The 25366-nt window shown below is 45.9% G+C and overlaps 1 long non-coding RNA gene across 2 annotated transcripts in view; it reads right to left on the minus strand.

Moving 5' to 3' along the window:
* Positions 1-528: 528 nt before the first annotated feature.
* LOC141060651 (uncharacterized) overlaps positions 529-25366 on the minus strand; it is a 141120-nt gene continuing 116282 nt past the window's right edge. The window contains exons 2-5 of one of the 2 annotated variants that reach the window (XR_012222740.1): positions 2223-2365; positions 2018-2141; positions 1757-1883; positions 529-920 (exon numbers count right to left, since the gene is read on the minus strand). This is a non-coding gene — a long non-coding RNA (uncharacterized lncRNA). The remainder of the gene's footprint in view (positions 921-1756; positions 1884-2017; positions 2142-2222; positions 2366-25366) is intronic. The other variant, XR_012222741.1, reaches the window with a different exon arrangement.

Consider the following 25366-nt stretch of genomic DNA (forward strand, 5'->3'; position numbering starts at 1 on the left):
AATCAGCTTCGTCAGGGGAAGTGTGTCTGAATCCCCAAAGTGCACATATTAATACAATAAACTTAACGTCTAAATCAATTACCAGAGTGTAGATACTGCCACCTGATTCAGCAGAAGGGCCATCTCACAGACGCTGACATGCCTAATGCCACTGTATCGCGAGATCAAAACACAGGAGCAGCGTGAGGCACGCATGCGCAGTGGTGCAGACCGGTCTGTACCAGCAACAAATAGTTGCTGGGTATACCGTAGATCATGCGTGCACAATGAGCGCAGATAAGAAGTACTGGGCGCAGGTGCACATAGAAAAAGTGTCCAAACAGAGACGTCGTTCAGCTATCGTGCCAGTGACAAAAATTGCCAGGAATAGCGTGGCCCACGTATATGCAGCAAAGACCAGGCACACGACAGGATAATGCAAATGCAGGCATGTATGCGAGAGATATATACAAGCATGTGTGAGATAAACATATAAAGACGCCCCAAAAAACTCCAAGAGCGCAACCAACAGCCAAAGAGAGAAAAATAAACAATTAATCAACATATATTTAATTACAAAAAAGCAATTTTTTATATATATGTGGAAAAATGATCAAAAAAGAAAATATAATAAAAATGAAAATAAAAAAAAGTGAAAAGTAAGATAAGAAAACGGAGGTAAATAATGATAAACACAAATGAAGTATTCTTTTTGTTTTAAGCCGAACCATCCCAAAAGATGAATGAGCAACAGAATCCAAAAATATGGACAAATAGTATTACAGTCCTTTAAAAGTAGAATCTCCAGACTTCTATGATGCAGGGTAAAAGAGGAATATGCAGAAAGGATGTATATCTCCATGAAGGAGGAGTAAGATAAAATGTAAATGTCAAGGTCCATAATCCATCTCCTGGTAGACAACTGACCAAATCCTGATGACCTGGGGAAAGGAAAAGATGCGTAAATATATATGAAAAAAGCAAAACAGCACAAAATGGACAATGAAAATTAACCCCAAAAAAGGTAAACAAAAACTCCTCATTTAGCCCTGTTGGAGATACAGACTGTAAATCAAAAAGCCATCTAGATTCTGCCTATAACAAAAATCTACGATTATTGCCCCCCTATTGTTATGAATGATTTTCTGTAGCCCCACAACCTTAATGCCTGATGCATTGCCCTTATGTACCGACAAGAAGTGTGCGGGGGGCAAATAAGTGCATAAATGATGTCCCTGCTCTTATAATTAATGTAGGAACCCAGGGTATGTCTCCTTAAATTGAGAGGGTTAAAGAAAACGTCCCGTGTCGGAACCATGAATGGGCACACATTGCAGTCTCCCCACGGAAAAGATCCCTTTAGAATATTCCCTCTATTCAATTTGCAAGTTGGACGGACAAAATTACTTTTGGTCAACAGATCCCATAAATTTGGAGCTCTCCTAGCTGTTAGGAGAGGCCGCACACTCATGGCCAAAGACGTCTGGGCATCCGTGGTAAGTATAGACCAATGCTTAGATAAAACATTTTTTACTTGTTGCCAACTGCTGTTGTAATCAGTGATAAAATGCAGACGTGATTCCTGTTCACGGTTGCAAGGGAATAGAAGGGAGGCCTGGTTGTGCTGTTGAGCCCGCCGAAACGCAGAGGAGATTACCCTCCTCGGATAACCGCGTTTTTTAATACGTCCCTTTAAATCATAAGCCTGAGGGAAAAAATCTTTGTCAAGAGTACAATTCCTTCTGACACTGAGGAATTGACAAATGGGCACACCCACCTTAGTGTGTTGCGGGTGAAACCTGCTATATTCCAACAAAGAATTAGTGGCTGTTGGCTGGCGATAGAGGTCCGTAGCCAGGCGTGAATTATCCACATAGATGGTCAAGTCCAAGAAGGTGGTGGAGCTAGAGGAAATGGAATGGGTAAGGAAAATATTGTATGAGTTGACATTTAAACTGTTCAAAAATTGAATACATTCAATTTCAGTGCCCATCCATATAAAGAAAATATAGTCTATGAAACAATGCCAATGACAGACCTGTTTCTGGAAGGTCTCAGACGAATAGACGACATTTTCCTCCCACCAGTCAAGAAAAATATTTGCGTACGCCGGCGCACACCGAGCCCCCCTCGCCACTCCAGAGATTTGATGATAGAACACTCTAAAAGAAAGAAGTTATGATGGAGAATAAACTTCAGAAGGTCAAGCATAAACACATTGTGTCTATGGTCCACACACTCACGTTTGTCAAGAAAAAATGCATCGGCCTCAATCCCATCCTCATGTCTGATGTTTGAGTTCAGTGACTCCACATCACATGTGACAAGTAAGAACTCTGCTGGAAGGACAATCCCCCGACACACTTCGATGAAACTGGCTGAATCCCTAATAAAAGAGGGCAGGGAAGTAGCCAATGGTTGTATGAAAAAATCCACATAGGTACAGGCCCTCTCACACACACTTCCAATACTTGAGACAATGGGGGCGACCGGGGGGGGGGGGGGTTAGAGGAGTGTTTGTGCACCTTTGGCAACAAATAAAAGTTGGCTTTATCTTTTTTTCCTCTGTCAATTAAAACATATATAGCATTTGCTTATTCAATTTATTGTGTAAAATATACATATGTTTTGGTCTAGTTGCACATTAAAGGCGTTGTCTGGGAATTACATACTACAAGATAAGTAATCAATATGAAATTGTCGTTGTCCGACCTTTAGTGGCCAGATGTAAACAATATATGAAGCCCAAACAGTGAGGCACCATACATTTTCTTAGTGGCTGCGCCTGGGTACTGCATCATTTCTCTAGTGAATGGGAGATGAGACAAGGTGCAGTACCCAGGAGCTGTCACTAAATAATGTAAAGTATAGAGAGCTCTGTTCTGGCTTCATACATTGTTTATATCAGCACAAGAATATGATCACCTAGGAGACCAAAAGCTTCAAACAATAAATACATCCAAAACGAACAGAAGCTATGTCTAAAATGATAAATCTTTATTACAAAAATGCTCATAAAAACATGGAACATGTAAAAGGAGGGGGGACATAACAAGTGGGTCACCGCACCATAGGAAAAATAGCAGAATTAGCAATATATGTTAAATAAACATTTCCATGGAGATATATATAACAGATCATTCATATGCATAATGCAAAAGGCGATCAGATAATCGCCACAAATTAGGCCATAAAGATGTGCCAATGGTAATTAAATAAATAATATGCTGACATACAGACCAAAAAGAATGATCTCCATAGGAAGCAGTAAAGTAAATGCCCTTCACAAAACCAAGCATGGGTGACTAGTGTCCAGAGCTATATAGATAATGACGCGCAAATGCAGACAATAATATGTATATGTGGACCCCAGAGTTGGAGATGGAGAAGGATGTTAATAAAATCATGGCATATTTACCTAGGTGCAGGCAGGAGGACCCCGACGCACGTTTCGCGGCAGCTTTATCAAGCTTTACCCCTTGATAAAGCTGCCGCGAAACGCGTGTCGTGGTCCTCCTGCCTGCACCTAGGTAAATATGCCATGATTTTATTAACATCCTTCTCCATCTCCAACTCTGGGGTCCACATATACATATTATTGTCTGCATTTGCGCGTCATTATCTATATAGCTCTGGACACTAGTCACCCATGCTTGGTTTTGTGAAGGGCATTTACTTTACTGCTTCCTATGGAGATCATTCTTTTTGGTCTGTATGTCAGCATATTATTTATTTAATTACCATTGGCACATCTTTATGGCCTAATTTGTGGCGATTATCTGATCGCCTTTTGCATTATGCATATGAATGATCTGTTATATACACTCACTGGCCACTTTATTAGGTACACCATGCTAGTAAGGGGTTGGACCCCCTTTTGCCTTCAGAACTGCCTCAATTCTTCGTGGCAGAGATTCAACAAGGTGCTGGAAGCATTCCTCAGAGATTTTGGACCATATTGACATGATGGCATCACACAGTTGGCGCAGATTTGTCGGCTGCACATCCCTGATGCGAATCTCCCGTTCCACCACATCCCAAAGATGCTCTATTGGATTGAGATCTGGTGACTGAGGAGGCCATTTGAGTACAGTAAACTCATTGTCATGTTCAAGAAACCAATCTGAGATGATTCGAGCTTTATGACATGGCGCATTATCCTGCTGAAAGTAGCCATCAGATGTTGGGTACATTGTGGTCATAAAGGGATGGACATGGTCAGCAACAATACTCAGGTAGGCTGTGGCGTTGCAACGATGCTCAATTGGTACCAAGGGGCCCAAAGAGTGCCCAGAAAAAATTCCCCACACCATGACACCACCACCACCAGCCTGAACCGTTGATACAAGGCAGGATGGATCCATGCTTTCATGTTGTTTACGCCAAATTCTGACCCTACCATCCGAATGTCGCAGCAGAAATCGAGACTCATCAGACCAGGCAACATTTTTCCAATCTTCTACTGTCCAATTTCGATGAGCTTGTGCAAATTGTAGCCTCAGTTTCCTGTTCTTAGCTGAGAGGAGTGGTACCCAGTGTGGTCTTCTGCTGCTGTAGCCCATCTGCCTCAAAGTTCGACGCACTGTGCGTTCAGAGATGCTCTTCTGCCTACCTTGGTTGTAACGGGTGGCAATTTGAGTCACTGTTGCCTTTCTATCAGCTCGAACCAGTCTGCCCATTCTCCTCTGACCTCTGGCATCAACATGGCATTTCCGGCCACAGAACTGCCGCTCACTGGATTTTTTTTCTTTTTCGGACCATTCTCTGTAAACCCTAGAGATGGTTGTGCGTGAAAATCCCAGTAGATCAGCAGTTTCTGAAATTCTCAGACCAGCCCTTCTGGCACCAACAATCATGCCACGTTCAAAGGCACTCAAATCACCTTTCTTCCCCATACTGATGCTCGGTTTGAACTGCAGGAGATTGTCTTGACCATGTCTACATGCCTAAATGCACTGAGTTGCCGCCATGTGATTGGCTGATTAGAAATTAAGTCTTAACACACAGTTGGACAGGTGTACCTAATAAAGTGGCCAGTGAGTGTATATCTCCATGGAAATGTTTATTTAACATATATTGCTAATTCTGCTATTTTTCCTATGGTGCGGTGACCCACTTGTTATGTCCCCCCTCCTTTTACATGTTCCATGTTTTTATGAGCATTTTTGTAATAAAGATTTATCATTTTAGACATAGCTTCTGTTCGTTTTGGATGTATTGTTTATATCAGGCTGCCGCTGTTGCAGATAACAGCTGTTCGGCCATTGGATGTGCTGGGATTCAGACCACTACTGATGTCATACATGACATATCTTTTTAGCTAAGTCATCATTTAGTTAGCCTTGGAAAACACCTTTAACACAAATAAGTGGGTCCCGAAGCTAATTTATGTAGAACTGGAGCAGACAGTTTTAGAATGGAGATATAATGATAGAGCAGCTTGTGCCACTATACTCTTAACCCTATGGCCTCAAGTTATTTCTACAAATCAGTTTTCATAACACATTAAACAATTTATCTAAAGTCTATTTTATTGGACTAGTTTATACATTTCAGCATTATCTCACGCAACTGGAATTTCACTTTACCATCTGGTGTTGTGAAATAAACTAATGAATATAATTCAAAGGAGAAGCTTATTTTATTAATGGAAGATGTCATTGCAGTAAAGAACAGTCAAAAAGAAGAAAACATTATACTAATAGGAGCTCTCTCATCTGATGATGTTACTGCCCAAAACATTTATATAATTTTTGAATATTTTCAAGCAAAAATATCCATAATAGTGGTGGGAGGAGACAAAAATCAGAATGAGATACATGCCATCAAATGCTCTCCCCATTTTAACATTGGAATGTTAAGGGCTTAACTAGTGGGGTGGATTCTATAAGCCAACAGTCAGGGTGTGCAGCACAGATCAATGGCGATGGGGCAGCAGACCGGGTCTTGTCAGTTGGCAGCTGGATCAGCAAGGAATATGATAAAGTGGACACAGACAGAGAAGTGCAGCAGAAAGCAACTAATGAAGCTGAACTAGTTATGAGTATACATAAGGTAATGGTCAGGATGGAAGAAGCCGATGCAAAATGCATGTTGGGGCTGCTTACCTTTGCTCATTTCCACACAGAGTACTATAGATGAGATGGCCCTTTAGGTGTATGCTCTCCCACTCAAAACGTGCGTGTGGCTTTTCTGTACATTTAATGCACAGGCCTCACACTATTTTACATGCATGCCTCTATCTATAGACATTGTTACTCTGTCTCACTTGCATTTATATAATATCTGGGGGATATAACTATTATTGTACTAGTTACTTTATAGTGTTGAGAGATTAAGACTCTTGCCAGACATTGACTTTTTGTTGGAATATGTTTAGTGCAACAACTCCATTCCTGTCTGTGAGTGTTTAGTTGCTGGATTTGTATTCCATTCATAAAATTAGAACAAAAAAAACTCCCAGAAGTTCACACATGTGACTGTATTTCCAGTTTTTCCTGTGTCTGTGTATGAGAGAAGCAGCCTGCTGTAGATGCTGAAGAGTATCTGCTGCCAAGAGGTTATGGGCCCAGAGTGACACAAAACCCCAGAGTAACACAGCAACAGAAGCCCAAGACAAAAAGCAGCACAGAGCAACAGAGATGTCCACTAGCACCAATCCTGTCAAGTTCTCAGTGCCAGCCTCACTAATCAGAACTACCAGTCCTGGAAATTCAAGGTGAAGATGCTGCTCATAAGAGAAGATACATGGAAATATACTCAGGAACAAGTGCCTCATCCATTACCAGATGATTGGCTAGAGATGGATAAGAAAGCACAAAGCAAGATCTCCCTCAGTGTAGATTATAATCCGATTGTGCACATATCCAAGTGTGCAACTGCAAAGGAGATGTGGGATGAGTTACAGAAAGTGCATGAAAGATCAAATCTCAGCAATAAGCTAAAATGTATCTCATGAGAAACCTGTATCAGTCTAAACTAAGTGATGGACAGAATATACATTACTATATAAGAAACACCCTAGAAATTGTGGAGTGTCTCGGAGGAAAAATTAAAGATTTTCATGTTGCTGCACTTCTATTAAGTCGTCTTCCAGAAAGTTATGACACACTTGTGACTGCACTAGATGCATGGCCAGGTGATGAGCTGACACTAGAGTATGTTAAAGGTAAACTTGTGGATTAATTCAAGAGAAAAATGCAGCATGTAAAAAGTAGTAATGAATCCAGAGCAGAAACACCATTAAAGACCCAGGATTTCCCCTAGATATAAGAGCAATCTAAGAGAAACTCGTGAATGTTTTGTCTGTAAAAAGCCCGGCCACCTTAAAGCAGACTGCAGAATATGGAAAGCAAGAATGAGTCAGCTTAAAAAGCAGAACAGTCATCGAAGGGTTAAAACAGCTGTAAAGGAAGATTCTGCATGTGTTGAAACTGCATTTAATGCCAGTACTGGCCCATCCGCAAAGCATATATGGTGTATAGATTCTGGTGCAAGCAGCCATATGACAAATAACAAGGATTTCTTCACTGACCTTAATTAAAGTAAGTCAGAAAAGGTCATCTTAGCTATTGGTCACTCTATGACTTCAGAAGGAGTAGGAGATGTTACCTCCACTATTCAGTTTCCTCTGTACAAAGCAGAAAGATTCCAGTAAGGGATGTTCTCTATGTTCCCAGCCTTGAAAGCATTCTTCTGTCAGTAAAGAAGCTCACGCAAAAGGGGAATGTAGTTAATTTTAGAGATAACAGCTGCATCATCTCAAAGAAGGGTCACACTGCTGCAGAAGGAAAAAATCAAGATGAATTTTATCAGCTAAAATGCAAAGAAAGAGTTTAAAGTGATAGACAAGATCTGCATAAGAACTGTATCCATTTATGACAGATGTCTTGGGCAAAGAGACCCAGAAGCAGTAAGGAAGTGTCACGGGGCAGTTGGGACAAAGCAGGAGACGTGGAACCTGGGCCCCTAAACTGCCCCTCAGGCTAAGGGGTGCCCTGACTCTCCTTAACTTGGGGGTACACTTGAAGGTAGTGAGGCCCAAGTCCCCGACCTGTCCCTATCTCCTGTTTAGCCCTAAGCTAAACCACCAACCCCCTCCCCAGGAGGTGAGACAGGGAATAAAGTGAACTGCACCCAATAACTCACAAAGGAAAATAAAACAGACACCACAGGGTTAAAGCAACTAAAACCCAAAACTTAGCTTTGCTCTGCTGCAAATGTTCCAAGCAACAGAGTAAGGATCCGATCAGCATCTAGCAGCAACTCCACTGCTCCAGATAAGCTGAACCCCCTCCCCACCAGGTACGTCCAGTCTTCACCACGGTTGAATAACAAATGAACAATATTACCAACAGTGATTTACTGCACATGATGACCTTTTATAGGAAGGAGGGGGGAGCAGTCATCACCTGTTGGTTAATTCAAACATGTAGTAAACCCAGCTGCCACTGGGGGCAAAACCAGCACCAAAACAACTACAGTTGAAGTAAACCCCAGCGGCCACCGGGGGATAAAGGAAAAGGGTTTCTATAAGAATCCACATTCTGCCACGGCTCCAAAAATGGACCGTGACAGTACCCCTCCTTCAATGAGGGGCCTCTGGACCCTCAACACTGAACCTCACCCGAAAAACACCTACGGTGCAGACGCCTAGGTCCACCAGAGTTCACCTCAGCGACCACCTGACTCGCTGGTTTATGGAAAACGTGGGCAGATGAAAATGGTAATGTATGCTCCGGAGGCACCACAAATCTCCCGAGCGCCGACCTGGGGAACAAGTTGTGTATGGGCATAATTGGGGGTAACTGCAGCTGGTAAGTCTCTGGGCCGAGGATGGCAGACACCCGATACGGCCCGATCACCCGAGAACTCCAGACCCCAGCAACACACTTCCACTGGATGTTTTTGGTGGCCACCCATACATACTCGTTCACACACAGGTCCGGACCTGAACGTTTATTACCATTCATGTGTTTGCCACAAAATGGTGAACTCTTCAAAGGACTGACAACAGAGGCGTCCCCCTGTGTCATCACACTCACACCCCCACAATGCTCAGAAGGAGTCACCACTCTCCTCCGACCCCTCCTCCTACGAGGACTCCGACACCCAGGGTTAGCATGTGGTGAGGGTAGAAACTTGCCCCAACTCCCTGGCAGCACCTCTGCTGCCGCCACTGGAGAAGAAGGGGATGGTTGTAGAAAAACGGCAGAGACAGTAGCCCCTGGGCAGCAGCCCTCACACGACTGATCCCAGCTGACTACTTCCCTAGACCGCCAATCTATGACCGAGTTGTGTTTTTCTAACCAAGGGATGCCTAAAACGATAGGTGATGGCATTCCCCCTAAGACGTAGCATGACAGGGACTCTACATGCTGAGTCCCTATGTGCAGATGTATATTTTCTACGACTTGGGTCAACCTCCCCTGGCTCAGTGGGACAGAGTCAATGGCCTGGACGCTTAGAGGTTTGGCCAGCGTCCTACACTTCAGGCCATGTGTCTGGACAAAGTGAGTGTCCACCAGATTGACTCCCGCTCCACTGTCCACAAACACCGGTATGCCCTCAGATACCCGCCAACCACCACCTCCGCTGACATAGTACACTGAGAGGGCAAAATGGAAGAAATATACACTCCCTGGTCGCCTCCCTCCACACGACCAGGGGGGCGCGGCTCCTTAGATGGTACAGAAGATTTGGCGCACGCTGGGCAGACCCTGAAAACATGACCAGTTTGCCCACAGCTAAAACATGCCCCCACATCACGACGATCCGCAGGCAACACGGCTGGGGAAACAACTCCTCCCACCTGCCTGGGCTCATCCACCTGCACCTGTGAGTCCTCCTCCTCAGCAAGGACCCCAGGGAGCATATTCGCCAAAGCCGCAAAAAACTCGTCCACCGACCATAGAGATGATGAATCGGCCGGCATGGAGAAAGCCCAGGATAGGAGATCACCTTCAAGGAGGGCTATAATGAATCCCACCCGCTGTAATTCACTCCCTAATGAACAAGGGTGGAGCCTGAAGTGTAGCTTGCAGGCCTTCTGAAAAAACAAAAAATTCTCTCACCCTCCAGAAAACCTGTCTGGGATAACTTGGGCTCTGGTTGAACCTGCATCTGAGCTCAGGCCCCGTACCCCTCCCACTGCTGCAGCTGCTGCTCCACCACACCACGCAGCACGCCACGCTCCTCAGTGAGGGTCTGCAGCAATTGGAGACAGGTCTGCATTAGGGCCATGGCTCACCAGGAAAAAATGGGTGGGTTGGTAATAATGTCACGGGGCAGTTGGGACAAAGCAGGAGACGTGGAACCTGGGCCCCTGAACTGCCCCTCAGGCTAAGGGGTGCCCTGACTCTCCTTAACTTGGGGGTACATTTGAAGTTAGTGAGGCCCAAGTCCCCGACCTGTCCCTATCTCCTGTTTAGCCCTAAGCTAAACCACCAACCCCCTCCCCAGGAGGTGAGACAGGGAATAAAGTGAACTGCACCCAATAACTCACAAAGGAAAATAAAACAGACACCACAGGGTTAAAGCAACTAAAACCCAAAACTTAGCTTTGCTCTGCTGCAAATGCTCCAAGCAACAGAGTAAGGATCTGATCAGCATCCAGCAGCAACTCCACTGTTCCAGATAAGCTGAACCCCCTCTCCACCAGGTAGGTCCAGTCTTCACCACGGTTGGATAACAACTGAACAATCTTACCAACAGTGATTTACTGCACATGACGACCTTTTATAGGAAGGAGGGGGGAGTAGTCATCACCTGTTGGTTAATTCAAATGTGTAGTAACCCCAGCGGCCACCGGGGGCAAAACCAGCACCAAAACAACTACAGTTGTAGTAAACCCCAGCGGCCACCGGGGGAAAAAGGAAAAAGTTTTCTATAAGAATCCACATTCTGCTACGGCTCCAAAAATGGACCGTGACAGGAAGCTAGCTCAACTTGCAAATGGTATTGAAATCAACCAGTGTATCCAAATGATGAAGTGCACTAGCTGTCTTAAAGGGAAAATGTCCAGAAAATCCCTTCCTAAACTAAGCACCACTAGATCTGCACAGCCTCTGGATCTGATACATACAGATGTATGTGGTCCAATGAGTGTTCAGTCTCCTAGCAAGAAGAGATATTTTCTCACATTTATTGATGACTACTCCAGATATACAGTCACCTACCTGTTTCATAGTAAGGATGAAGTTCCAAAGAATCTTGAAGAATATCTTGCTGTAGTGTTTAACAAATTTGGAAGAATACCAAAAGCCCTGCGTGCAGATAATGGAAATGAATATACAAGTGGTAAGGTGCAAACCATTTTGAAAAAGGATGGAATCGTGTTCCAGACTACCATTCCATACAACCCAGAACAAAATGGCATTGCCGAGAGAAAGAACCGTACTATCTGTGAAAGTGGAAGAAGTATGTTGTTTGATGTGAATCTACCTACAATGTATTGGGGAGAAGCCATCATGACAGCTTGCTATCTTCAAAACAGAGTGCCAGGTAAAGCCAAAAATAAAACTCCATATGAGCTATTGAACTGTGAGAAGCCTAACCTGAAGCACCTCAGGATATTTGGAAGCAAAACGTTTATGAATGTTCCCAAAGAAAAATGATCCAAGTGGGAATAACACGCAAAGTAAGGATTCCTGGTGAGCTATAGAGAAACTGAAAAGGGATACAGAATCCCTCACCCAGAGACCAACACAGTAACAATCAGCAGAGATATAGTGATTGATGAAAACTCCGCATCGCTCAAATTCCATGAAGTTACACCAGTTATTCAACCTAAGAAGCAGGAACAAGAATCTCAATCACCAAACACAAGCGCCGAAAAGGAAACCACTGAAAAATGGATAAGCTCTGAAGCCACCAAGGAAGACACAGAAGAACCAAATCAAGCTGTAGTCAGGAGATCAGAAAGGCCAAACAATGGTATCTTAGCTAGACGCCTTTCTTATGTGGTCAGAACACTTTCTGAACCAGAGCCAGAGTCATGGCAAGAGATGCAAAAACTGCCTGCCCATGAGAAGCAGAAGTGGATAAATGTTGCTAATGAAGAGATGGAGTTCCTTCACCAACTCCAGACATGGGAGCTTACTGAGCTACCACAAGGAAAAAGAGCTAACGGATGTAAGTGGGTCTTCAAAAAATAATATGACTTCAGAACCACAATGGGACTAACAGGATAAATAGTTGTTGAGTGTGGGTGTTGGAATATGTTTGGTGCAACAACTCCATTCCTGTCTATGAGTGTTTAGTTGCTAGATTTGTATGCTCTTCATAAAGTTAGAACAAAAAAAAACTCCCAGAGGCTCACACAGGGATAGCATTTGACTGTATTTCCTGTTTTTCCTGTGTATGAGAGAAGCAGCCTGCTGTAGATGCTGTACAGATAGAGTCACACAAATGATTTATTCCTGATCTATTAAGCATATTGTTCCTGATTGTTCCTGAATAAAGAAGCTCTGTTGTCACACACTTGGAGAATAATCAGCTGCCAACACTTTTTCATTCTTACCCTGATTTATAAGTCTCCTATGTGTAGATATGTCATACTGAATGTAAATATGTTGGTCCATTTTTTGCCTGTACAAATTACAATATTGTGGATCTGTAGCATGCTAATACCTCGCGCCATCACGATTAACCTTTTTATTCTATTTGCTCGCCAGTGTTTTTTGTATATTTTGTAATAAACTTAATTGTTATATTTTAAAAACAACTTCTTTGGACATGGACTTTTAGTCTCTTAAAGGTTATATACTCTTGCTCCTCCATGTTGTATTGCTGTTCCTGTGTACCGACTTCTGGCTTCCCACTCACTATGCTACCTGCTGCTATTCCATAATGTATTGCTGTTCCTGCGTACTGACTTGTGGCTTACCATTGATATCACTACCTGCTTCTCTTCCATGTTGTGTTGCTGTGTCTGTGTACCAACCTATAGCTTCCAACTGAATACCTGCCTGAGCTAAACCAGTGGTTGCAATAAAAAGACTTCAATCCAGATATATATCTGTTAGGGGCTGGCGGAACGCACCAAATAATAAAGATGGTATAAGGTATATGGTGCGTTCGCAGCCCGGGGTCCACCGTGAAGAGGTGACAAACTGCAGCTAAGAAATGAGGAATGAAATATAGCAGGAGGTAGCCGGACACCGGTGGGTAACCACTGACCCGGTGTGTGCAGGGACAGACTCTGTTACTTCACAGAGTTCGCACCAGCCGGCGTATAAGCGTGACCTGTTAACATCACAGATCACGGCTATGTGAACTACCGCTCAGAGCGAGTACAATGTCTGCCCTGGTGGACACCACTAGCCAGCATAAGAACCGTGCTGGTAAGTGCACGAAACTGTGCATGGCGCCGCTCTGGCAGACACTACGGTAACAGCGGTATGTGAGGCCTGTACGGGCCGACGCCCCAAGGCGCTACAGGACGGTAAGTTGACTACACTGCGGCACTAAGCAGTGCTAGTGCTAAGGTGCTGACTCTGACTCCTGAACCCTAACTCATATGTATCAAAGGGAGGGGATCTTAATGAGTCAGTCACCAGTCTCATACTGTACATCCGTCATCACACACACCACTAAACAGAATAGCATCAAAGTCTATCATAGCGCATGGCGGGGCGGCCATGCAAACCTTTTATAGCAGCATCCTTCCGGGGCCTTCCTGATGGTTAAATCCGAGCTGGAGAAGGACCTGAACATGTGACCTGCGATCTCTAATAGGAGATCGTCCCACGGGCATGCTCAGTTGACCGAAAGGAGGACTTAGTCCCTGAAATCATTCGCTGCTGACCAGCATGCGTTGCTGTAGCTGGACCAGAGGTGGCAGCAGCAAACAAACCTACAATGCTGGTGTGGGCAGAGCGCCGGGATCGACGAGTCTGCTGAACAGGCTCCACTGCGGCTGGAGAGGAACTGGAGTCCACCGAAGGCAATGCTCGGGATTCCTGCTGTGCAGCGCCAGGAACCCGATGCCTAACATACAGTATATCATTACAAGAACCGTAGATGTATAGACAATATGGAACTTGTAGCATGCAAATGGTTAATAGCAAATTTGTAATGGCAATTTTGTTCTAGCATGCAAAATGTTGTTTCACATAGGAATAGTAAATTAATACACAATCTGGTAACTTGCTTGCAGAGTGTTAGCACCACGCCAGATCCCTGCTCTGACAGGCAGGGTCTCTGGCGTGTCATTTCTCTCATGCTCTGCATGCTCGCAGCAGCATTTCCAGCCGTGCTTCTAGCCATGTCCTTAGGGCACACGCACGCGTGCTCTCGCCTTCTTAAATTTGCCTGAGCAACCTTCCTGTTTTGTACTCTAGTTGTGTAAGGTTGAATACCAGTCCTTGCTGCGCTCTGGTGCAAATCCTGCCTGCTGCACTCTGGTGCAAACCCTGCCTGCTGCACTCTGGTGCAAACCCTGCCTGCTGCACTCTGGTGCAAACCCTGCCTGCTGCACTCTGGTGCAAACCCTGCCTGCTGCATTCTGGTGCAAACCCTGCCTGCTGCACTCTGGTGCAGATCTTGCCTGCTGTACTCTGATACAAACACTGCCTGCTGCACTTTGATACAAACATACAAACTCTGTCTGCTGCACTCTGATGTGAACTCTGTCTGCTGCATTCTAATACAAATTCTGCCAGATGCTCACTCCAGTCTGTCCTCTGGGTCCAGCTGCTGGGTATCCATTGGTCTGTCCTGGAGTGGCACCTGGCATTCATCAGGAGAAAAGCCTCACCATAAGAGGCTCTATTGAAGAGTCAGGTGTTTGCTTAGTCACTCCCTTCCAGGCTCTCCACGGTCCGTGGCACAGTGGTTCCAGGAACCACGTCTGACAGTTTGCTCAGGCCATGGATCCCGCTGGACCCGGATCTTGCCCTTTTGGACCATGAAACAGGAGCTTTGCTGATAGAAAGACGCATAGGAAGAGCTGTCCATACAGTTGCAGTCCTTAACAACTGTCCTTAACAACTAAGTTGGAGGCCTTAAACATCCCTCCAGAGTTCCAGCATGTTCAAGCAGCCGTGTCTTCTCCAGAAACTTCCCAGTTTGCTTAGTTCAAGATCCAGTTCCATGGCTTACAGCTCCACCACATGTTCACAGCAATCCGAAGCTCTGCCGCAGGTTCATCAATTAGTGCCGGCTACACTTTTCACTCTTTCCTCATCACTTCCCATGAGACCGAACAAAGGTGGCATTTCTTATGTCACATCTTGGAAGTGACGCCCCGGCGTGGTTGAACACATTATGGGAGAGAGAGGACCCTATCATCTTCAATTTGTCCGTATTCTTGGAAGCCTTTCACAAAATATTAGACGAACCCGGGCAAACCACCTCTGCAGCTTCTGCTCTTCTTCATTTACGTCAGTACAACTAGACTGTGGGACAATATGCGGTACACTTCCATACTCTGGCGTCTGAGCTCGGTTGGAATAATGAAGCATTGGTGGCAACATTCTGGGAGTGCCTCTCTGCAAACATAAAGGATGAGCTAACTGGTCGAGACTTACCAACTACCTTTGACGAGCTGATCTCCCTCACCATCCGTATAGACCTTTGTTTCAGTGAGCAGGTCTGTGAGATGGAGCATGAAAGAGGACTGCGGCGCCTGGCTCTGTCTTTTCAACGGCCGCTTGTTCCTTTGCCCTCCCTTGTCAAGGACTCATCTGAACCCATGCAGATCGACCACCTTGGCCGTGCTAGACAGCGACTGAGGGAACGACGTGCTAAAGGCCAGTGCCTTTATTGTGGAGGCATGGGTGACTCCATTCGAGTCTGTAAGGTAAAGCCGGAGAAGATCCAGCATTTAGGGTCAGTAGCAGAGGCCTCCCTAGACTGAAAACACATCTCTTTACCCCTGACCCTTACTGTGGCCGTAACAACCGGTGAATCCCAGTTTGTTGAGTCAGCATATTTGGATTCCGGGGCAGTGTGGGGAAGGTGACTTGATGGACGGATTTGACTGAAGGAAGAAGGGACGGTTGGTGCACTATAGACGGATATTGGCAATGACAGAAGGGAAACAGCTGGGGAAGATGGAAAAGGAGTGCAGTACCTAGTTTTGACCACAAGATGGCAGGAGGGAGCGTAGTTCAGGACTTGACAGCAGCTTAGGGCTTTAGAAACCGCTTAGTCATGGGGGGCGGGGAGATAGAAACCCAGGAGGGAAATTCCCGAGGAAGGGGATAAATAGGACAGGACAGGGTTCCAGGCTAGGCTAGTCCCGGGAGGAGTTCAGGAGGAGAAGACTCAGTACGGAGGACTGACAATGGTGGAGAGCTTGACCAGGGGACTGATAGGAAGAGACAGTCAGGGGGGTGGCCCTGACACAAAGAACCGCAGGACAGACGAGGCCCCGGGGGTACCGATTGGACGACGACCTCGGACTGGTGAAGCGCTGGCGGTAAATAGGCCTAGGGCAGCCCCAGCGAAAGATCTGTAAGGAACGTCACTATGACTGAAGGAAGGTGAAGGTACCCGGGCCTGAATACGGAGAGCTGTAAAGGAGCTGCGGTCTATGGTTACGGTCGTCAGGAGGATGGCCAATAAACTCGAACCTGTTGCAACCAAAATCTGCCTCCGTCTGGTGTCTGTGTCATCTGGTCGCGGTAAGCAGTGGACCACCCCACAATCCAGGCCCTTACCACAGCAGCTGGAAATTTTATCCTTGAGGCTGTAGTGGATCGGTTCCAAATCCCAGTTTGTCTGCTCAAGAACCCCCTGGCAATAACATCTGACGATGGGAGAACTCTTAGGGAGATGGTTCATCTCGCTAATGAGCCCCTTAAGGTCCATATTGGGATGCTTCACACTGAGAGGATTTTCTTCTATGTTCTTTCCCACATGTCTCACGCCTTTCTCTTAGGCCTACCATGGCTACGACAGCACGGACCTGTGTTGGACTGGAGAAATGGAGAAGTGCTCCGCTGGGGACATTCCTGTCATGAGGAATGTCTGGCTCCTGTACGTCTAAGGCCCTGTCTTGTACGGCATCAATGCCTGGTTTGCCATCTGCCTATTGGTCCTTTGCCGATATTTTTTACAAGAAGGAAGCAGAGACTTTGCTGCCCCACAGGCTATATGACTGCCCTAGCTACACCCCCTAGAGGCCGAATTTACCCTCTGTCCCCAGTTGAGACTCAAGCTATGTCTGACTACATTCGGGAGGATTTGGCCAGGGGGTTCATTCAGAAATCCTCTTCTCCTGCTGGAGATTGGTTTTTCTTCGTTATCAAGAAGTATGGATCACCCCGACCCTTTATTGACTATTGAGGTCTCAGACAGATCATGGTAAAAAAATAAATATCCTATCCCACTGATTCCTGAGTTGTTTGATCGATTAAGAGGTGCTAGGATCTTCACCAAATTAGATTTAAGAGGTGCCTACAATCTTATCTGCATTCGCCATGGAGATGAATGGAAGACAGCTTTCAACACCAGGGATGGACATTATGAATATCGAGTGATGTCCTTCGATCTCAGTAATGCACCGGCAGTTTTTCAAGAATTTGTCTACATATTTTGAGACCTGCTTTATTCCTGCGTTGTCATGGACGATATTTTGGCATTTTCCCTGGATCTGGCCTCCCACAGACGAGCAGTTCGGCAAGTTCTTCAGCGTCTTTGGGAGAATCGCCTCTACGCCAAGTATGAGAAATGCGTTTTTGAACAATCCTCTCTTCACTTCTTGAGTTACATTATCTCGGATACCAGACTCAGGACGGATCCTGAGAAAGTCTCTTCCATCCTTAAATGTCCGCTGCCCATGGGAGTCAAAGTAATACAGCGATTCGTTGGCTTTGCTTATTATTTTCAGCAATTCAGTCCTCACTTCTCCACGCTGACTGCTCCCATCTCTGCTAGGACCCGAAAGGGAGCTAACCCATAGAACTTTTCCTCTGAGGCTGAAGAGGCCTTCCACTCTCTTAAACGGTCTTTCTCCACTGCTCCTATCCTGCATCACTCGAATTTGAGCAAGCAGTTGTTTCTAGAGGTGGACGCATCCTCGTTAGGGGCTGGAGCTGTGCTCACCCAGAAGTCCTCCTCGGGTCACCGCGTGTCCTGTGGTTTCTTCTCTAAAGCCTTCTCTGCTCCTCAGCGTAACTACTCCATCAGGGAACGAGAGTTACCATTGAGATGGCTTTGGAGGAGTGGCGATACCTGCTGGAGGGCGCAGTCTGTCCAGTGGTCATCTACATGGACCATAAGAACCTGGCGTATCTCCAGTCCGCCCAGAGACTTAATTCACACCAAGCTAGGTGGTATTTGCTTTTTGCCTGCTTTAACTTTCTTTTATATTTCAGAGCCGATGCCCTTTCTTGCTCTTTTCTGTCCTAGGATCAAGAGGATCGACAATTTGTCATTGAACCGTCCACGATGGTCACTGTCGCTCCAGTCAGTCTGTCACAAATTCCACCAGGGAAGACCCTTGTGGCTGAATCCGAGTTTTGTCTTGGGGCCACTCGTCCAAGATGGCTGATCACGCAGGACAAAGGAAGACTCTACAGTTGATTTCTCGCTACTACTGGTGGCCGCCCATGAGGAGAGAGATCTATGCTTATGTGGCTGCCTGTCCGATTTGTGCCCGCAACAAAGTCCCCAGACAACTTGCTGCCGTTCTCTCCTGCCGTTACCCGTACCATCTGGTCCATGGCAGCACATACCTATGGACTTCATTATGGATTTGTCAGTAACTGAGGGCTACACCATCATCTGGGTAGTCATGGATCGCTTCTCCAAAATGGCGCACTTTACCCCATTGTCTGGTCTTCCGTCTGGCTGACAACTTCATCAAACATATTTTGCGCCTGCACGGATTTCCTTGTCACATTGTGTCCGATCAAGGTTCGCAGTTCACTTCCGTATTCTGTTGCGCTCTCTGTAAACATCTGGATATTGCCTTGGATTTCTCATTGGCTTATTACGACCAGTCAAATGGGCAAGTGTAGCGTGTCAACCAGGTTCTGGGCAATTAACTTTGACACTTCGTCAATGCCCACCATAATGATTGGGTGAAATTGCTTCCCTGGGCTGAGTTCTCGTTCAACAATCACTTTGGTGGAGCCTCGGGAGAATCTCCGCTCTACATTGTGTTCGGTCAACAACCTGGAGGTTGCCCTCCTGCTGATGGTTTATTCTGATGTCCCTGCTGCAGATGTCCTCTCCAAGGATTTTGTGAAGTTGTGGGAGGACACCAAAGCCACTTTAGAAGCATCCTCCACCCGTATAAAGAGACATGCAGACAAAAGGCATCTGGCTCCTCTGTGCTTCTGCCCTGGTGACAAGGTGTGGCTCTCATCCAGGTACGCCCGGCTGAAGGTTTCCTCTAAGGCCTCTTTCACACAACAGGTTTTCGCCGTCAGGCGCGATCCGGCGCTTTTGACAGAAACCGGATCCGGCGAAATGCAATGCCGGATCCGGTTTCCCCCTCATTGACTTGCATTTGCGCCGGATCGCGCCGGATGGCCATGCGTTTCATCCGGTTTTCGCCGGATCCGGCAATGTGTCGCAATGTGTCGCGATCCGGCGTCTGGAAAAAACGTCTACTGTAACGTTTTTTGTCTCCGGCGAAAAAGCCAGACACGCCGGATCCGGCGCGTCCGGCTTTTTCACACAATGAAAGCCTATGAGCGCCGCAATGCGCCGGATCCGGTTTTTTGGTCTGAGCATGCTCAGTAGCTCTGCCCACAAGACATATATAAAAGCAAGACAGTGGGACCCACAGCCACACCCAACATGCCACCCAAGAAAGCAACCAAGCGAAGCAGGAGAAGGCAGGAGACCACTGCAGCACCATCAGCACCACCACCCCAAATGGAGCAGCAAATAGAACATGCTGAGGAGGGGAGGCCAGCAGCAGATGAGAGACGGTAATTATCAAATCCCCCATTCCTCCAAACTAGGGCCATGGAATATCAAGATATTCATTGGCCCTTTGTTTCTCTTTATTCAACAGCCGCCAAAGAGATGCAGCAGCAGCAGCAGCAGAAATGGCATCACTGGCAGCAGCAATACCCACAGCCATGGAGTCTGGCCATCAACAGGACAGCACATCTTCTTCTGGGAGCCCTCCCTCGCATCGTCAGCGTTTGACGGTAAGTTTTTATTTCCAAAATCCATCATCTCTGTAATATATGTCTATTCATTGCCTTTTATTTCAAAACAGGAATCACAAGATGAAGAGGAGCTCCCAGAAGAAGAAGGAAGGGGTGGACAGACACCTGGAGTGGACTCACAATTGGTAAGTTTTTTGCATCAAACGCAGAAACACAACATCACACTACACACAACACATAGAAAACAATGTTCTGCAGACCACACACAGCAAACAAATGCCTACATCCAAAGACATAACATTTTTTGTTTTCTTCTCTAGTCTTCCCAATCTGGTGCTCGGCCAAGAGGTCCTCGCAGTGCCTCCCAGGGTCGTCGGCGACAGCAACGCGGCGGTCACCAGCGTGTAAGTATAAATATTTTTGCTTTGTTTTTTTGCACTTTTTATTTCATTTCTTTTGTGGAGGCTAATTATGTTATTTTTGTCTTTTTCTTTAACAGCCTTCACAGCGTGCTCCCGACTCTGACGGTGAGGATGGAGGACTCGATGTGGACCACCTCATCGATCTCGTCAGAGAAAGGGAGCCGCTCTGGAATATGGCTGACCGCCGCCACGCTGACCTTATCGTTACCCGACGACTCTGGGAGGAAATCTGTTCTCTCCTTGTGGGCCGCTGGGAGGACCTCGAAGCTCGGGCCCAGATTAAAGAGCGTAAGTATATACAGTACCGGTTGCTTGATGTAAACCAGTGTTTCCCGAACTCCAGTCCTCGTGGTCCCCATGGATCATGTGTTCAGGATTTCTATTTACTATGGAAATCCTGAAAACATGACCCCTGGGGACCATGAGGACTGGAGTTTGTGAAACACTGATGTTGTATACTAACCACTCCTTTCTCGTTTCAGGGAACAGAATTGTGAATCGGTGGCGGTCTGTGAGGGATCGTTTCAAGAAGGAGTTCAATAAAGAGATGCGGGCCCCGAGTGGATCTGGAGGACGCAGGAGCAAGTACAAGTACGCACAAGCCCTGTCGTTCCTCCGGGAAACAATGCTCACCAGAAGGTAAATATTACACACCACATGTGAAAAAAATGTTAGATGTAACTTTTTTTTTTCAGCCAGGGCCATACCATGTCAGTATTTTAATTGTTTTTTTTTCTCTTTATTCCACAGCACGGTGAGCAGCACTCGGGAGCCTGCACGATTGGACCCTTCTGAGGCGATCCCTGAGGAGACCGGCACCGAGGGACACTTCGACCGCCCCGGTACATCTGCACCTTCCCAGCCTTCCCACACATTCGACCCATCTGTCCCATCCACCAGCACAGGAGCATCGTGGCCGCCTACATTACATGAAGCTGCTGGTGAGGAGATCGCTTTCCCTTTACCCCACCCTTCTGCCCCTGCCACCTCTAGTACACCTGCGGGTACTGGGCGGCAGCGGCAGAGGGGTCAGGAAAAGAGTTATGCGCAAGAGTTCTTGCATCTGAATGCATCTTTCCAGAACTGTCTCAAAGTCTTGTCAGAGCAAATCTCCGCAGGCTTTCAGCAGATCAACTCCAGCATTCTGGAGGTGAAGACACTTCTGCAAACCATGCATTCAGAAGCAAGATCTTCGCCAAACCACACCTTTTTCAGGTCTGTTGTGGAGCGCATGGCAACACTATCTCCTACCCAGCAGATGCATGTAATGCATTCGTGCCACGGTGCTCTACATCAGGTTACCTCCCAACCTCCACCTCCCACCACTGTAGTTCCTCCACCTGCACCCCCTCCAGCCACTTTCCATCCTCCCCCTCCTATTACATCTGCACCCCCTCCAGCCACTTTCCATCCTCCCCCTCCTATTACATCTGCACCCCCTCCAGCCACTTTCCATCCTCCCCCTCCTATTACATACCAGCAACCTCACCAGTACCAGACATCTCCCCACTTCCAGCAACCTGCCCCGTACCAAACTCCTTCCCCGTACCAAACTCCTTCCCCGTACCAAACTCCTTCCCCATACAACTTTCCATCAACATCATCTGCTCCTACAGTCCCTGCCCAACCCTCCACTCCACCGCCCACCACCTCTTCTGCCTCCCACATGTCCACCCATTCTGTAGCTTTTTCCACACCTTCACCTCTAACTGTTCCTTCCCCACCACGATCCCAGTCCTCTCTCCACACACCCAGTGTCGAAGTGTCCCGCAGCCCCTCCAGCAGTATTTCCACCCCACAGTACACAGATTTGTAATTTTTTTTTTTTGTAATAAAAATGCCCATTGGGTTTAAAACCTTTATTAAAAAAGTTTTTTGCACTTTAAAAACATAAAAAAAAAAAAAATTTAAATAAAAGTTAAATTATCGTTTCACAATGGTTGTCTGTCATTTCTTTCTGCGGCGAACTATGTTTTAAAAAAAGGTTAAATACAGGGTATTTCAAAGGTAAAAAGGTATTCAAAACCAGGTATATAACTGTGGGTAAATTTTAGCTTTTTGCCACAGTTGTGTTCCTGGTTGTGTTTGAAGCAAAGTATTTCACCTAAAAAGTTGTGTTTATTGTTGGTGATTTCCTACCAATGTACACAACTTTTGTTAAAAGGTGAAATACTTTGCATAAAACACAACCAGGTACACACCTGTGGCCTAAAGGTAAAAATAGTAAGACCATGACAAGATAGCCAACTTTGGTTGGCAAAGGTATATACTGTTGGTCCAGAAGGTACACAAGTTTAGGGCACAAATCTTTCACACTCTGTCATCCCAGTGTACTCTGCCTTGAGGTGACATGAAGTATAGTGGAAAATTGTCCCTGAAACCGTCACAGAACTTCTAGTGGTAATATTTCCAATGACAACATCCATCTTCGCCAGTAACTTGCTCTTCTCTCCAACCTGCACTTTCTTCTCTACAACCTGTCAAAGAAGGACTGTAGGAACATGCTATATCTAGTTTTCCAGTAGCCAATCCCGTTCGGAAGGCCACAAGGGTCAATTTTAAAAACCGGATCCGGCGTAATCCGTCGAAAAACGGATAGAAAAACGGATAGAAAAACGGATGAACCGGATGAGACGGATCCGGTTTTGTCTGTCAAGAACAAGACGGATCCGGCAGAAAACCGGATCCGGCACTTCAGGTTTTACAAAACATTTGCCGGATCCGGCATTCCGGCACGACGCCGGATCGCGCCTGACGCCGAAAACCTGATGTGTGAAAGTAGCCTTACAAGTTGGGTCCTCGTTTTATCGGGCCTTTCTAGTTGTTGAAGTGGATCAATGAGGTTTTCTCTAAATTAAAGATGCCTCCTTCTTTACTGATTCCAAATTCCTTCCATATAGCTCTACTAAAGTTGGTCATCCTGAGTCCCTTCCTCAAGGATCCCAGTACCACGCCCATTCAAACAGCCTCGGATGATGCTTTTGAAGTGGAGAACATCTTGGCCATGAAGAAGGTGAGAGGCAAGACCGTCTTCCTTGTAGACTGGAAGTGATTTGGTCCCGAAGAGAGATCCTGGGAGCCGAAGGAGAGCATTCAAGCTCCGATTTTCCTCCGGATATTCCTCAATGGCCTGAAGAGGAGGGGGCATAAAGGGGGGTACTGTTAGCACCACACCAGATCCCTGCTCTGACAGGCAGGGTCTTCGGGGTGTCATTTCTCTCACCCGCACTGCCGTCGGTTCCTCTCTTCCTCATGCTCTGCATGCTCCCAGCAGCACTTCCAGCTGGGCTACTAGCCGTGTCATTAGGGCGCGAGCTCGCTCCCACCCTCTTAAAGGGCCAGTGCGTGCACTTGCTATTTCCTCCCCAGCCAATGGTTGAGAGGCATTATGTATATATTGCTTCCTCTCCACTGGGGAGGTGCCAGTCTTGTTGTGTAAGGTTGCATACCAGTCCTTGCTGCACTCTGGTGCAAATCCTGCCTGCTGCACTCTGGTGCAAACTCTGTCTGCTGCATTCTAATACAAACTCTGCCAGCTTTTCCCTTCAGTCTGTCCTCTGGGTCCAGCTGCTGCGCGTCCATTGGTCTGTCCTGGAGTTGCACCTGATGTTCATCGGGAGCCAAGTCTAACCTCACCATCAGAGGCTCTATTGAACAGTCAGGTGTTCGCTTAGTCACGCCCCTCCAGGCTCTCCACGGTCTGTGGCACAATGGTTCCGTAAACCCCGTCCGTGACACAGAGTTATTGATAATAGTAACAATTTATGCAAACAGGAACTGCAGAGACTGAAGTGTAAATTGCATTGAGAACAGCAATGTTTTGTAAATTGGTATGTGTGCACTACACCAAAGTAAACTGTACTAAGCTTGGAAATACATTCTGATAGCTGTAAATAATTAGTTACCTTGCTGAAGCTGAGCTAAGTAGAAGGTAAAGCAACTCCTGACAAACACATGGTGGCTTGAACTGCTAGACTCAAAAGGCTATAGGTGATCAGTCAAAGACTAGGAGCACATAGAGAGGTAGTCATAGGAGAAGCAAGGAAGGCACAGTGCCTGAGAGAACAGGTGAGCAAAAAAGAAAGTCCACTGCATTGGTTACAATGGTGTTTCCTACCTCCTTTGTTCAGTAAGTCATCACGCTACTAGGGTAGGAGAATAAGTTAACTTGAACTAATCCTAAACCCCTAAAGTATCTTTGCCCATTGATTAATGTGTACACCTATTATTTTAATACTGATTTACAAACAATTATTCAATTATGTTCAGCAAGTCTGCTATTGATAATATTTCTTTTCAGTTTGTGTCAAGGCCACTCTTGAGTGCATATCATAAGAGTCTCATAATTCCAGAAAATTCTGCAACACAATGCAATAAATTTATTCTTTGATATCCACCGTGCCTGAAATCTTAATATAAACCCTCTCTCTTCACGTGATTATAGAAATCAAAGGCTGAGAAAACTAACATGAGGAAGATTCTCTGAAATACAGCTCATGGCCATATAGCTATAACACAAGCTGCTCTTTTCTGCACAAGCATAATATATACTATAGATTATTGTGTCCCTCTTTTCTTAAAAAGCTTTAGTTAGTACATATTCTAGTCACATAATAAGATATAAAAATATGTATTTTTAAAGAGATCATTGTTTTTTTTTTACTAATTGTAAAACAGAGAGCATAACTGTATTCATCTACAGTACCTAGCTGAAGACAAACAAGACTATAATGCCTTTATATCACTAGGGAAATAAAAGACACACACATCTAGTCCTGGAGAAAAACAGCAGCTCAGTATTCATTACAAGCAACCTATAGTAATTTCTAGTCTTAGCACAGCATCTGTATGGCTGTCACATTTTAATGCTTCATTCTGAAATCTGACATG

Source organism: Dendrobates tinctorius, unplaced genomic scaffold, assembly GCF_039654945.1.
Source record: "Dendrobates tinctorius isolate UK_male_01 unplaced genomic scaffold, ASM3965494v1 ptg000241l, whole genome shotgun sequence".
In the NCBI taxonomy this organism is placed as follows: Eukaryota; Metazoa; Chordata; class Amphibia; order Anura; family Dendrobatidae; genus Dendrobates; species Dendrobates tinctorius.